Source organism: Mesocricetus auratus, unplaced genomic scaffold (assembly GCF_017639785.1).
Source record: "Mesocricetus auratus isolate SY011 unplaced genomic scaffold, BCM_Maur_2.0 Super-Scaffold_2245, whole genome shotgun sequence".
In the NCBI taxonomy this organism is placed as follows: Eukaryota; Metazoa; Chordata; class Mammalia; order Rodentia; family Cricetidae; genus Mesocricetus; species Mesocricetus auratus.
Genome location: NW_024429180.1, coordinates 17,786,196 through 17,800,670, shown reverse-complemented (window position 1 = coordinate 17,800,670; position 14,475 = coordinate 17,786,196). Strand labels below are relative to the sequence as shown.

At 41.5% G+C, this 14,475-nt stretch overlaps 1 long non-coding RNA gene across 1 annotated transcript in view; it reads right to left on the bottom strand.

Annotated features, from left to right (window-relative positions):
- The window catches only part of LOC121141345, a 47,996-nt gene extending 37,726 nt beyond the window's left edge, over window positions 1–10,270 (bottom strand). Inside the window, exon 1 of the long non-coding RNA XR_005878236.1 lies at window positions 9,800–10,270. This is a non-coding gene — a long non-coding RNA (uncharacterized LOC121141345). The remainder of the gene's footprint in view (window positions 1–9,799) is intronic.
- Window positions 10,271–14,475: the final 4,205 nt, after the last annotated feature.

The following is a 14,475-nucleotide window of genomic DNA, read 5'->3' as shown; positions in this document are numbered from 1 at the left end:
TTAGATCATTAAATTGTGAGTGGAGGCATTAAAATATCCAGGAGAGGGGAGGGAGGGAGGGAGGGAGAGAGAGAGAGAGAGAGAGAGAGAGAGAGAGAGAGAGAGAGAGAGAGAGAGAGAGAGAGAGAGAGAGAGAGAGAGAGAGAGAGAGAGACTATCAAAAGAAGTTAAGAAGCATGCAAAGATGCATAGTCAGGGCAATCACAATTACCTGTGATGTGGTCAACTGGTTCCTGAATTTTGCTTGCTTATTTTGTGAGCAGAAAAGGCTGTTGCTTTCAAGTTTCTGCCACAATGAGGTGGCTTAAAAATACTATCATTGATGAACCCAATGCTATTTGTCATTTCAAATTCCTCCCCCTGCCCCCAGTCACCTCAGGATTCTATGGTGACCAGCCACCACATTTCCTTCCTTCCTTCCTTCCTTCCTTCCTTCCTTCCTTCCTTCCTTCCTTCCTTCCTTCCTTCCCTCCCTCCCCCTCCCTTCCTCTCTCCCTCCTTCCTCCCTTCCTTCTTTTTTTAATAAAGTCTTTGTGGAACTGTCCCCTAAGATTGTTCCAGTCCCAGCCTTTCCTCTTGAGTTTGGGCCTATAGGTGGCAGCAAGTGTTAGCTGTTGAGCTTGGGTGACATGCTGCACAAGCTCACTTGAAATACTTTGAATAGTTTAAATATTCTTAGATATTTAAAAATGAATTTTTCTCTAGGTTAGGAAAGTGAAAGGTCAACCTTAAGTTGTGACTTGTGAGTGGTTCATACACTAGTGTTCACAGTACAGAGATTAGACATGACACAGGGACTTGACATTCTGTCTCTAGAAGTTTGTTCTACGATGATGTTTGAGTTCTCTTTAAGGTTTGTGACAAGTGTGGCCAGACTGGTTATTTTTTTCCATTCAATCATTGTGTATAAAAGATTTCGAGTCTACAGAACCAACAATATGGTCATCAACTTCTCGGTTAATCATTCAATAAACGCCAGGATTTTAACTCATACATCATTTGTTTTACTTATTGTGAATGTGCCATAGGAACATCTGATATAATTCAAGTTCTTGAAAGTCAAACTTGCAAAAATACTAGCATGCATAAAGCAGCATATGATTTAAGGGAAATTTATCAAGACAATCCCATTATAGTTTGAGATATTTTGTTGGTTTTTATTTTGTTTTGTTTTGATGGTGTAGAATTTTGTTTAATCTGATTTTCAAGGTGAGGAAGACTTGCATTTAGTAATGTTCTCCATTTATCTGTTAGGTTCTGGAGGAACTGCAACAATATGTACTTTAGCTGTATACAGGCAATTGATATACTATATTTTGGCATGATTTAATCTAATTACTTGAGTGATCTTCAGGGTTTATGTTTTTATAGTTCAATCCATTGGGGGACAGTGGATTGTATCAGTTACATTTTAGCTAGTTAAACCCAGTTTTTGTGTTTCCTCATTCTGAAGATAGCTTTAAATGATGCTTCTTTGTCCAGTAGACCTAAAATACCATGAAGAAAAAAGAACTTGCTACTTCAAATATAGACCATTGACCTTTCAGCATAGACCAGTTGTTTGAATGTAATAATTAAAATAAAAGTAAAGTAAATTAAGCAATTTTTTAAAAAGATGATTTTTTATGCGTTATTTAGTTAGTCTATTTCTAATATGTAAGGAAGTAGATTACATATATGTGACTGTAGCTCCAACTCTGGAGTATCTGACACCCTCTTCTGGCCTCCATGGGCACTGCACGCATGTACATAGTACATAAAGACACACACACAGACGCGCACACACACACAATTTTTTAAATCTTAAAGAATCAGTTAATAAACAGAAATAAATATGACTATATTAGAGATATCAGGATTTCTTTTAAGTAAGGTATTGGCATTTTAGGGTATAAGTGTAGCAATAACTCATACATTCTATTTTGAAATAAGGCTAAGACTGGAATTGAGTGTGAATAACATGAACATCGTTTGTACTAAGACTAAAATCAAAGGGTTAATGTTCTCCTAAACCATCATTAGTTTGTATTTCCCTGGTTTAATTTCTTTGTTAAGAGCTTTATCTCGGCGGGATGAGAACACAGAGAAGACACACAGAAAGTGACCCATGAAAGCAGATATTTTATACAGTCCACTCAGGTAGAGCCAGTCTGTGGCACTGGATAAAAGTTATTGAGCACCTCAAGAAATGGCATTGGAAAATGGATATATCACACAGCGTAGGCAATGCTGGGTGAAGCATCCAGGAAAGGTGAAGAAATGAAAGAAAGTGCTTCAAACTGATGGGCATTTTCTATAGAGAACTTCCTTGTTGTCCTTGCACTTGAAAATACAGTAGGTCCCATTTAATCTTTTCATCCTTATCTCCAGCGATAAGGATTTCCCCCCAATGATTGTTTTATTATTGCTTCAAAGTTTATATAAAGTGTAACAAGTCACACACAGATCATAGATCTTTGAAGAATACTGTCATTGTACTTTGCAAATTCAAATTTATTATTGTTAGGTAATATTTGTCTTTCCTCTATGCACCAAAAAATATTTAGTGGAATTACTGCTTAATAAACAGCTCAATTCCAGATTCCTTCCCTCCTGGGAACCAGACCATCTTTTCATATCTTAGGACTTGTTTGCAGTCAGCGCATATTCTCAATGGTCTTCTCTCTTCCTGGGTAACCTGCAGTCACTTAACCCTGAGGGAAACATTTTCAGCAAGCTAGAAAATAATTTTTTCTCCCCTCAAGCAACCCTGTTATTTTGGAGGTAAAAATATTGAGTGCTTCTGAGATCAATGTCTTTTCCCCAAATCGATTCCTTCTCTGTGATGTTTTTGGAATTCCACATTTTAAAAAGCCTCCTAGCTTACCCAAACAGTCTAACGCATGTCAGCAAGTATGTTCACATTCACCATCATTTAAGGTGCAGTTACATAAAGGGTCTCTTTTTTCCATCAATCAGATTAATTGTAAGGTTTGGAGTGGTGTGTGTGTGTGTGTGTGTGTGTGTGTGTGTGTGTGTGTTTGTGCATTAACATCTGAAGACTGGAAGTACACTTTGGAAATCCTTTTCTATAGCCTTCCATATTATGTTTTGAGACAGGGTCTCTCACAGTATCTAGAGCTTACTACTTCCAATAGACTGACTAGACAGTAAGACCCTTAGATCTGCCTGTTTCTACTCCTCTCTATCCCACACTGAAATTATGGACGTATACCAGGCTTGACTTTGGTTTTTGATAGGAATCTACTCAGGTTCCCATGCTTGTGAAGCAAAGCCTTTTCTCCGCAGGCACAACTCTAAGGTTTTAGCTTAATATTTTAAATGTATGCCATTAGAAAGAATGGCCCGCATTGGTTAAGACCAACATTTGTGGTTCCAGTATGATTGTATTAATTATGCGTCAAAGTCATAATATCTAGGGAGGGTATCAACTCCACAAGGAAAAAAAATTCCCATCGGATTTGTTCTTTGGGGTTTTGCTAGCACATTAATGGAGTTTGGTACAAAAGAACTGCTCGGCAAATACCTGCTAGACGAGTGAATTATTGAGAAAAGTACTGGAACACGTATAATGATTTTGCTGTTAAAACTTTTTTCTGTTATTTCCGGTCTAGAATTCAGACTCTTGCAAGCACACTGTCATTCTGATTTCTCCTTACATTCCTGTATTTCCTAGAGACTTCCACTGCAGCCATTCACTCATCAGTACTGAGACCAGAGTGGCACCATTTTTTTCTCTCTGCAATGTTCAAGGAATCTGTCTTTGCCCTAGGAAAGGAAGCTCTCAGGCTTGGCTCACAGTGAAGTGCTCTAAGGCATTGCAAAGCTTTGCTGTCCACTTGAGCAGCCGATAATAGCCCTTTGATGTAGAGCTTTGAACAAGAGATAAGAAATAGTTATCTAACTGTAGCCTTTACTGACAGTCAACAGGACCATCTTGCTAGTCAAGCCATTAGATTTCATTTTCCATGTGGCTATCCAGTCAACAGGAAAAGTCACCACACATTATGTAGAAGTCATAGAATGTATCTAGAAATTCCAGATTTCTCTCACCTTCTCCATTCCTTTAATGCTCTTCATTTTTTTCCTGAGACATATTGCAAGCTATAAACAAAAACAATAGTGATTTTTCTACATCAGCCCCATTTTCTTAGCTCTATTACCTGAGTGGAATTTTACACATCTTTCTTTTTGGTTAGACAGTTTTAAACAAGAATCCAACAGCAAAGGTAATTGTTTCAAAAAGGTATGAGCCACAGACACTGAGGGATTTGTCATGAGTAAGGAGATTTTTGAATAAGGAGACTTGATGAAGCCACAGTTGGTGTTGAGGCAAATGCTATACTGTCTGCTTATGAAGTCTATGCGGGGGAGGGTAACAGACCTATGTGTCTGATAGTCTCTTCTTGTGTTCTCATGCTATAAGGAGCCTTCAGGTAAATGCTCAAAAATGGGCTAAGTACCCACAGCAAAGTTCACTTTATCTTTAAGGGATTTTTCCTAATTATCTAAACCCATTTGGGTTATTAATGTTTTACATTAGCATATCATTTAATGTGAGACATCTATCTGAAGAAAGCACTTCCAACAAGACAGAGAGAGCATCACCTCTAAGGCTTAGCTTTTGCCCACTGTCCCTACATGGAAAAGCTCATCCTGAGAATCCTGGCCACCAAGACAAAGCCTGGGTCGACACATGTATGTGGATCTGGTTAGTTCGCATTTTCCTGTTTCCCCATGCTCTTATACAACCCGTATCTAACAATAGTCACAAACCCTGACGTCTCAATAGGGACAAATGTCGTCTCAGCTTTTCCAATGAATTTAGATTCCTGCTCTTAATCATACGAAGAAAGAGGAAGATCTCTTTTGGTTGGAACTTGTGATTGCTTGAAAGATCTTCAGAGACAAGGTGTCCCTCACAATCCAGCAGGCTTCTCCCCTTTAGAAGATTCCCATCATCCCTCCACACTTCCTCTGTTTCTTCTACACATTGTGGGGGAGGGGTGAGCCTAGTTAAAGGACTCATTCGAAAACATTTTCATCTTACCAAGACGGGGTCAGACATCTCCCCAGTCTCTGTCTACATCTATCTGGTTTCCTCCTGTTGCTGCTCTGTTCCCTGAGCTTTAGACACTGACTGTGCATCCTTTCTGTGGTTTTGTCTCCACGGTAAGCTGACTTACTTGCTCTGCTAACTCTAAGATATCTCATTCTGTGAGACCCCCCCTGGTCTACACCGGTTTGAAAGTAGAGCCAGAGGCAATGACTTCTCTTGTTGAGGACTGCAGGCAAAGGACTGGACACGCCAGTGGCTCCCTCTGGTCACCCCCTCCTGCGGTGTGGCTGCAGGTTCCCGGAGTCTGACAGTGTATTGTCATGCGGATTACACTGATTAGCTCCAGGGAGTTAGGTAACAGGAGCTCTTTGAATGGGGTCCTAGCTTGCTGTCAGGTTGACTGTTCAAACACTGGTTTTTGGGATTCCCTCCAGCATTCTTTAATGTAATCCAGGCATGTTATTGCAGGTTCTATTTGAGAAGGGGCTACTTACTTGTCACTTGAAATATTTTTTTAAGGAAAAAAACCCCAAGAAATGAGAAAATATGGCATAAAGAGGAGGTGACGTGGGGGAGGCAGAAAAGGAGGAACAAAACACAGACGCGTCCCAAACGCCAGGCTTGCACTAAGTGCACGTGCGCTTTGGGGAGCAAGGGTTCTGTTTTGTTTTACACAGAAACTCTGATGACTGTGCATGCTTGGGGGTTTGCTTTTCTAGGGAACTTCTCAGCTCCAGTGAATTCAGAGACGGCAGAACCACCCTGAGCAGGAGGTAGTGGCTGGTGCCAGTCAGTCCAGACCCGTAGTGTTTGGCTGGATGTTATCAAGACATAGTCCAGTGTGACAGAGAAGAAGGGCATGTCTGGGGGAGGACAGAGGAGACACTGTAGATTCTAATCTCTTTCCCTTCAGATTCCCTGTTCTAGTCCCATCCTCGGGAGCTTTAAGGATACTTAACCCCAGGGAACTGCTTAGGTTCTGGAATGTAAACATAACATACCTCACAGAGACATCTTTGTTAAATGGAAAAGAAATGAAGGCTTCATGGAAGCCCACCAGCTCTTTCTATCTTTAGACTTTTCTGATTATTTATTATCGTGCACCCTCTCCCTCAGTATGCAATCACAAATACACTTGTACAAAGCACGGAACTCCAACAAGTTGCAGGGTGCCCTTTCTTTTTGCTAGACTTTACCAGTGGGTTATGGTGTCAGCCCAGCCTGAGCAGCAACTCAGCAAAACAAAGAGGACTGAAAATATGCCATTATCAGTTGAAGCCTTGGAGAGTGGATGCAAACGCTCTACAATTCCCACCCCAAACCCTGGTTTTCCAAGATAGGCTTTCTCTGTGTAACCCAGGCTGTCCTGGAACTCCCTCTGTAGACCAGGCTAACCTTGACCTCACACAGAACCGCCTGCCTCTGACTCCCAAGTGCTGGGATTAAAGGCGTGTGCCACTGAGGGTCTCAGTCAGTAGAGAAGGCTGCACAGCATTTATGATGTTGGTACAGCACTGTGTGGTTTTCATGTATGTGTGTTCCTGCTTACATACTTGTGTTTGTAGTGATCTGTAGGCAGCTTCGGGTGGCCCACCTCACACACCTTCCAATTTTTGTTTGAGACAAGGTCTCTGTGACCTGTAACTTCACATGTAGGTGAAACTAGCTGGCCAGTGAGCTCCAGAGATGAGTTTGCCTCTGCTGGGATTGCAAACATTTGCCACTACATGCAGCTTGTTTACATGGACTCCAAGGACTAGACTCAGGTTCTCATGTTTCAGAGGCCAACACATTACCACTGAGCACCTCCCCTTCCCTGGGAGCCTCTTTTACATACGTTCATTTTAAAGTGTCTAGCTTGATGCCTGATATGTTATAGCACCAAAAGAATGGCATTTCCATTCATCTTCCCATGCCGGATTGGCAAGACCTCACAAGAATGGATGCTTAAAACAATTTACGAGTATTTCAAAAACTGAAGAGCTTTGAAAAATGTCTCTCTTAATTTCTTAATTGCTTGCAGTTACAAATGTCATTAGGCTAGTGTGCGTGTGTGTATGCTGGTCTTCATTTACAGTGATGGATAAGCCAATCAATTATTAGTTCATCAGTAAGATTGGTAAGAAAAACTGGTAACAGTGAAACATAAGAATATCTGTATGTATTTGGTCTACACGATATATCCCTGCTTCTAAAATGGTGTAATTCTTACTGGATTTCCTTAACCAACCCCAGCATAGATCATTTATCTCTGATACTATTTATTGACCTAGTGCGATTCCCTCTGGGTCCAATTTTCTAACAAATGAACTTAAAGTTAATGACATTTTCTTCAATAGTCACTTCAGGATTCCTTGTCAGTTAGATGCTTTAGATGTACTTCCTTCCTTCCTTCCTTCTCTCTCTCTCTCCCTTCCTTCTCTCTCTCTCTCTCTCTCTCTCTCTCTCTCTCTCTCTCTCTCTCTCTCTCTCTCTCTCTCTCTCTCTCTCTCTCTCTCTCTCTCTCTCTCTCTCTCTCTCTCTCTCTCTCTCTCTCTCTCTCTCTCTCTCTCTCTCTCTCTCTCTCTCTCTCTCTCTCTCTCTCTCTCTCTCTCTCTCTCTCTCTCTCTCTCTCTCTCTCTCTCTCTCTCTCTCTCTCTCCTCTCTCTCTCTCCTCTCTCTCTCTCTCTCTCTCTCTCTCTCTCTCTCTCTCTCTCTCTCTCTCTCTCTCTCTCTCTCTCTCTTTCTTCTTCTTCTTCTCCTCCTGACTTCTCCCAGCTGTTAGCAGTGTCTCATTATACTGCCAACTCCCACAGCTTCCTGGGGAAACCGTCCTAGTAATGGGTTGTGAGATGGGTAGATGGGGGAGGGGCACGACTCTGCTTCATCTGAGCCAGTGGCCATATGACCCTGTATCCATGCTTATGTATTTTTTTCCCCTCACAAGTAGTGGTTAGGTTGTTAATTCTGTTTTTGATAGTCAGGTTTTAAAGGGGTGGGGTGGGGTGTTCAGATCCAGAGACTGAAGAGGGAAGAGCAGGAGTGGTTGCTATGAGCTTTGCAACGTGCACACGAGCGTGCACGCACACACACAAATACACGGACAAAGGATACATTGAAAAAGAAAGCAGTAACCCCTTGCTTGGTTCAGCAGTCCGGTCAGCCCCACAGATGAGGAAGTGCGGCTTTGTCCCAAGCTAAAGCCTTGTTTTCTCGTTCATTGTCTTTTGGAGTAAAATCTGGGGGAAATTCACCTGTCTGATGCAAAGTTAAACTGCTGGCTTTAATGTGCCTGCATGGGAACGCGGGTTTATTAATGAATACAACATACCCTCTTTGATTTGAAAGCTTTCACCCCGCTGAAAAGATTCAAAAGGCATCGCTTCCTGCACCAGCGGCATTCCTTTATCCGTCTCAGTGGTTCACCCCTACCCAGCTGCTATATCTCATTAACAAGCATTTGACCACTGCAGCCGGCCTGGGAGTGTTGACACTTGAAAGGGCCAGGCAGGCGTGGGCAGGCCATCAGCTATGGCAACAGGAAACTGCCCCGGAGACAACACTGACAAAACGGCAGCTGCAAAAGCCAAGTCCGCGTAGACATAAAGAGCTGTCTGTGCCCACGTTAGTCTGGGGTATCCGTGCGTGCCTGAGGATCTGAGTCTGTTTACTCAGGCATGGGCTGGAAGTGCTGCCATCGGCGTGTATCAGACTCTCCGGGCTTTTTGACAACTCAGGATGGATTCTTATTTTGACTTACAATGTTCTTATGCAGAGCCCCACGTTTCAAAAATCTTCTTGTTCTCCAAACAATGCTTATGCACAGAAGGCTCACTAGAGTCTTCAGGCTTGGGAGCACATATCTGCTCTGGTGGACATCATAGGTACCAGGAAAAACCGATATGCCTGGATTCTCTGACATTGTTCATGCTACCACATTATCCTTTAAAAACAAAGGAACCCGTGAAATTATCTTATAAATATGCGAGATTAATAGCATTTAGTGTCGGCATCAAGCTGTGATGCTTTAAGAAGAATGCGTAAGAACAGAGGTATTGTTCCAGTCGTGTAAACATAGCTTGAGGAATTCCGCATGAGAATATTGGTTGTAGTGATTTTAAATACAAATTTAAATAACATGTATTCCTTACTCTGTGAGTTGTGGGCTTTTCAGTACTATATTTCTGAATCTACTTATAAGTGTGTCTGTGTAGGCATCGGGGGATCTCAGGTTACATACTATCTCATGTAATACTTGGGGCATGAATTTTATGTGTCCATTTTCAAAGTGTTCTAGTGGCCAGGCAACCCCAGAGGCCAGTTCCCACCCCAAAGGAACTGTCTCCTATTTGTGTTCAAAAATGTAAGTTTTCATCCTTAAGAATAAAAATAACACCACTCCCCCACCCCTATTCCCCTCTTAAAGTCATGACAAAAAGAAGTAACTCCCCAGTAGAGGAAGAAAGAATACTAATTTAAAAAGAAGGAAGGAAAGAAAGAGAGAAAGAAAGAACATGAATTCAGTGAGTTCCAAATGATGTTAGGTGACTATGTGCTGAGTGGTGGATTATTTTCCTGTCACCTTCAGTACAATAGACAATTGCTGATTATTACATTGTAGTATGTCATTACCTTAATTCTTTTCAATAATTTAGAGCATTTGCTTTTCAGTCATTAAAAAAATAACTCTCCTAAATTATTCACGTTGTTACATTGTCTACGGTTCTGTCTAAAATGGTTAATTAGTTAGAAAGCACTTACTATGTTGAAAATTCTCCATCTTCACTTACTGGGGAGGGAACAGGAGACTGGAGAGCGTTTTCCTCCACTCTTCTGTCTTTCAGGCCTGCGCTCAGGGGGAAGAGAAGTCGCACAGCTGGCACTGAAGGTCTGTGTCCTGACAACACGGCAACGACAGAAACAGGGTCCCGAGGGCCATTCGGCTATTTCCGTTTGACTGCGGCTTTCCCATCCTAGTGGAACTGGGCCAAACTCATGTCCAATAGGCAGAAGGATAACCAGAGTCTGGGAGAAGATGATGGGAGGAGCTAATTCCAGGTCTTCTACCTCCCGGGTTATACCTAGCTAGAGCAAGTGACCGCTTCCTGTACCTCTGTTAAACAGGAACCAAGTCAGTAACACTAATGCCCAGTGTTGGGTCCCTGAGAAGGGCATGTATATGCATATACACTGTGGAGATTATGGGACCTATAGGTGGTAGGATCTTGCTTGAGGAAGTCTGTCATTGAGGCGAGCTTTGAGGGCTTGTAATCTTGCCCTGTGTGCAGTTGAGATGTGGTCAGCCAGCTTCCTGCTCTGGCCATCTGCTACCCTGCCTACCCTGCTGTTGTGGATTCTCCCTCTAGAAACATATGCAGATAATGTCTTCCCGCTTTAAGTTGCTTTTGCTCACGGTATCACAGCAACAGAGAAGTAACTAATAATTCATGATGAATCCTGGTGTTATTTTCTGTTAGAAGTTTTCCTTTCTTTCATTTAATATTTCAGCTTGAAGTTTTCTATTTGTGTGTGTGTGTGTGTAATATACCAGTTAAATCTCTTGTTCTGTCACTTATTGTTTCTCTGATTTCATGAAATTGTTTCTCCATATTTTCTCAAAGTTGCTGATCTTCCAAGAGAAATGACTTTGAATTATTTGGGAAATTCATATTACTTTGAGGTCACCTACTGGGAGATTATTCTGCCTTTTTGGTGTCATTGTAGCTCCTTGGTTTTTCACATTTCCTATTGTTTGAATATGATGCCTGCACATTTGAAGAAGCAAGACTTACTCTAGTCTTTATAGAAATATCTCTCAGGCATATTCCTTTGCCAGTCTGTCCATTCAGATGTTATGGGCAGGCTATCTGGAATAACGTGAAATGCAATTACTGATGGAGTCCTCATGTGTGAAAGCTGGTTAGTAAGTTAGAGGCCTTATATGTAAGACTAGTGGTTTGGGAATGGTGTCTGGATCTTCCAGGGTTGACCTGTTGATTAGATCTGTAACGGTAACCATGGAGATAGTATCTGAGGAAATTTTCTGACATGGATTTCTCAGGACTCTCATGGGGGCTCAGACAGGCTAAGTGTGTGAGTATTAGGCAGCCTGTACCTAGAGCTCGCCTTGAAGCTAACTAACTTTGTGAATGCTGGTCTGGATTCTGATTGTCAAGTCATTCCTCTGCTGAGTCCAGAGGAAATTTGAGATCTACTGGGGTGAACCTGGACTAGGGGTGAGCATAGGCCATGCCTGCCCTCAAGAAAAAGGAAGAAAAAAGAGAGAAGAAGGAAGGGAAGAAAAAGTGAAAAGTGCTAAGCAGATCTCTAGACTGTCTGCCCCTACCTGTGAGCTGGACCTTGCAGACTAAACTTACAGCGCATGGCCAGATCCACACCAATCTCCTTGAGCTCTGGTTCGCTTCTCTCTTAGTTAGAGTTTCTATTGCCATGAAGAGACACCATGACCATGGCAACTCACAAAGGAAAACATCTAATTGGGGTGACTTACAGTTTCAGAGGTTTAGTCCAGTATCATCATGGTAGAACTTTGTGGTCTACAGGCAGAGACGGCACTGGGGAAGGATCTGAGAGTTGTACAACTTCACCAGAGGCAACAGGAAGTGAACTGTGTCACTGGGCATAGCTTGAGCATAGGAAACTTCAAAGCCCACCTTGACAGTGACACTCTTCCTCCAACAAGGCCAAACCTACTCCAACAAAGCCATAACCCCTCATAGTGCCACCCCCCATGAGCTTATAGTGGCTAATGATATTCAAATTACCACACCTTCTCTGCATCACAGTAGCTTTATCAAAACTAGGTATGCTGACCTAGTTTGGGGATGGGCTTATGAATACCAAACTGGTTCTTAACCCTGAAAGTAGGGCTGGAGTCAGTGGGTTTTCATGAAGGCTTGGGTTTGGTATCCAGAACTTCAAACAAACAAACAAAAGTTATGGTGATAGGACTGAAACTCACTCTTATGTGTAGGTGCTATGTAGAGGCTATTTGCAGTGCCTGTTGTAGTACTATGGAGGCTAGTCTGCTGTTGGGGAAACTTTGAAGAATTGGTCTATAAAGTAGGTCTGGCCCATACATCTTTTTGATGTATCTGCTGTGTCTAGCTGATCAGGGATGACCTTACTGAGATGATGCATTTCTTCCATATCTCATTCTTCCATCTCTATCATACTCTCCTGGCCTTCTCTTCATGGTCATAGCAGAGTTTCAATAGAGCTGAAGGACTATCCATAACCTCTTAAATCCTAAGCTGGGATCCATAATAATGTCATATTTGCCATAGACTAATAGAAATTCAAAGGATGGGGGAAACAGACTGTGAGTCTTAGTAGAAGGAGATACAATGACATGTTGTAAAGGGAATGGGTAAAGGAAGACAAATGATTGACTTTTGAAGATAATGTATCATATCTTGCAAGGCTTCAACTTTGATTTTTTTCTAATCATACTAACTCAGTTATAAAGGACAAATAAAAGTTGTATATATTTATAGTGTTTCACTTGATGTTTTGATGTATGTGTGTGTGTGTGTGTGTGTGTGTGTGTGTGTGTGTGATATACTGATAAGCTGACACATCAAAAGGATTCATGGATGGGTTCAGTCCAGATCACCAAAGTTTGATCAAAATCAACAGATATACCACTCAAATTGTGGTTTTTAAAAAGTCAGTTGCCATCTATCACTGGTAACTTGTGGTTGATGGCTATGAAATTATTGGGGTACTAGTTAACTGACATATAAGACCACTCTGTGTCAGGACTTGAACCTATATTTTGCTTCCAGAATATGTGTCCCTAACCACTTCACTACCTCCCATTCCTGGAGGACTTACATAGAAATCATGAAAGAAAGCTAAGGAGTAAACATGTTGTACCAAGTGGAATAAAATAAGCATAATGTGGTATATTTAAAGAAGAAGTAATCAACTCTTTTTTTTCTGGATTGGTGAGGGCAGTATCACATCATCAGAGCTGAATCTAGGTGTACTGGGAAGAGAAAGCTTTTTTGTTACAGTCTTTTATGCTAGGCAGTGTTGTGATGAGGTTCATGCCTATTCAGGAAGGTCAATATGGCAGCATTGTGGTAAGTGCCTTTGAAGGTGGGCTTGACCAGAAGTGGATCTGGTAGAGGCCATTGTAGAGTTCCAAAAGTATGGAATGATGATAATGATGGTGAAGATGGAGATGATGGAAGAGAAATTCCTGGGGAACGTGGAAGGGGAAAGGCCTTCTAAGGAAATGATATTCAGATAGACAAGTGAATAAATAGATTTCAAGAGTAGAAATGGGGATAATGTTATGCTGGGTTGAAGAAATGGCACAGATGAGGACAAAAAAACATAAGAAATTCAGATCATCCACACACCATGTCTTTGGGCACTTATTTTTTAATGTCTATTTTAAAAAAGAATAGAATGTGTTGATTATATTAGACAAAATGGGTAATCATTATAAGTGTTCCAGAAGTTAAAAATTTTCAAAACCTGAATTTTTCTCTCAGTTGTAGATGCTTGACAACGAGTCAGCAATGGTCAGATGGGAGAGGAGACTTGCTATCTGCCCCTTGCTGGACGCCTGCCACCTACAGCTTGCACTTCCTTCTTCTTAGAAACCATCTCTCAAGGAAAAGGAAGACGGTCAGGATAAGATTTTCTATTAGCTTAGGATGTCTTCTAGGTGAGTGAGTTCATGAGAAGTCTAGAACTTCAAGTTGGTAAAGACTGACCAAAACAAAACGATACAAACAAACACATAAACAAACAAACAAAAAACTATGGAGGATAAAACAATGGAGCACCAAGGTTTTTTAGATTAAGTTGAACCTGTACTATGAAAGACTCCAAAGGCCAAATAGGGAATTTGTTAATTTATTATTTCTTGGGGATCACTGTTAATTTCTGAGCAGCTGTGAGTAAATGTTTTGTAGTGGTCTTTGAGGGAGTTCAGAACTGAAGTTGCTTCCTGTCCAGGGGAAAGCAGAATGCAGGTTTGGAACATCCTGACACAGCAGAATTAATGAAACATGACAGATAATTGTCAGGAAAACTTCAAAAGAGGGCTGGAGAGATGGCTGAGAGGTTAAGAGCACTAGCTCTTCCAGAGAATCTGAGTTCAGTTCCCAGCAACCACACAGTGGCTCACCACCATCTGTAATGAGATTTGGTGCTCTCTTCTGGCCTGCAGGGATACCTGCATGCAGAACACTGTATACATAACAAATAAATATACCTTAAAAAAACTTCAAAAGAGACGGTAACTTGAGTTAACATTCTTGAGTCTATGGTTTTAGAAGGACTCTCAAAGCAAATAGATAAGGGAACTGGGATGCTTAGGGCTTTGAATGAAGAGCATGAATTAGAGTAGGAATTTGGAAAAATTGATGCTGGGTTTTTTTGTTGTTTGTTTGGTTTGG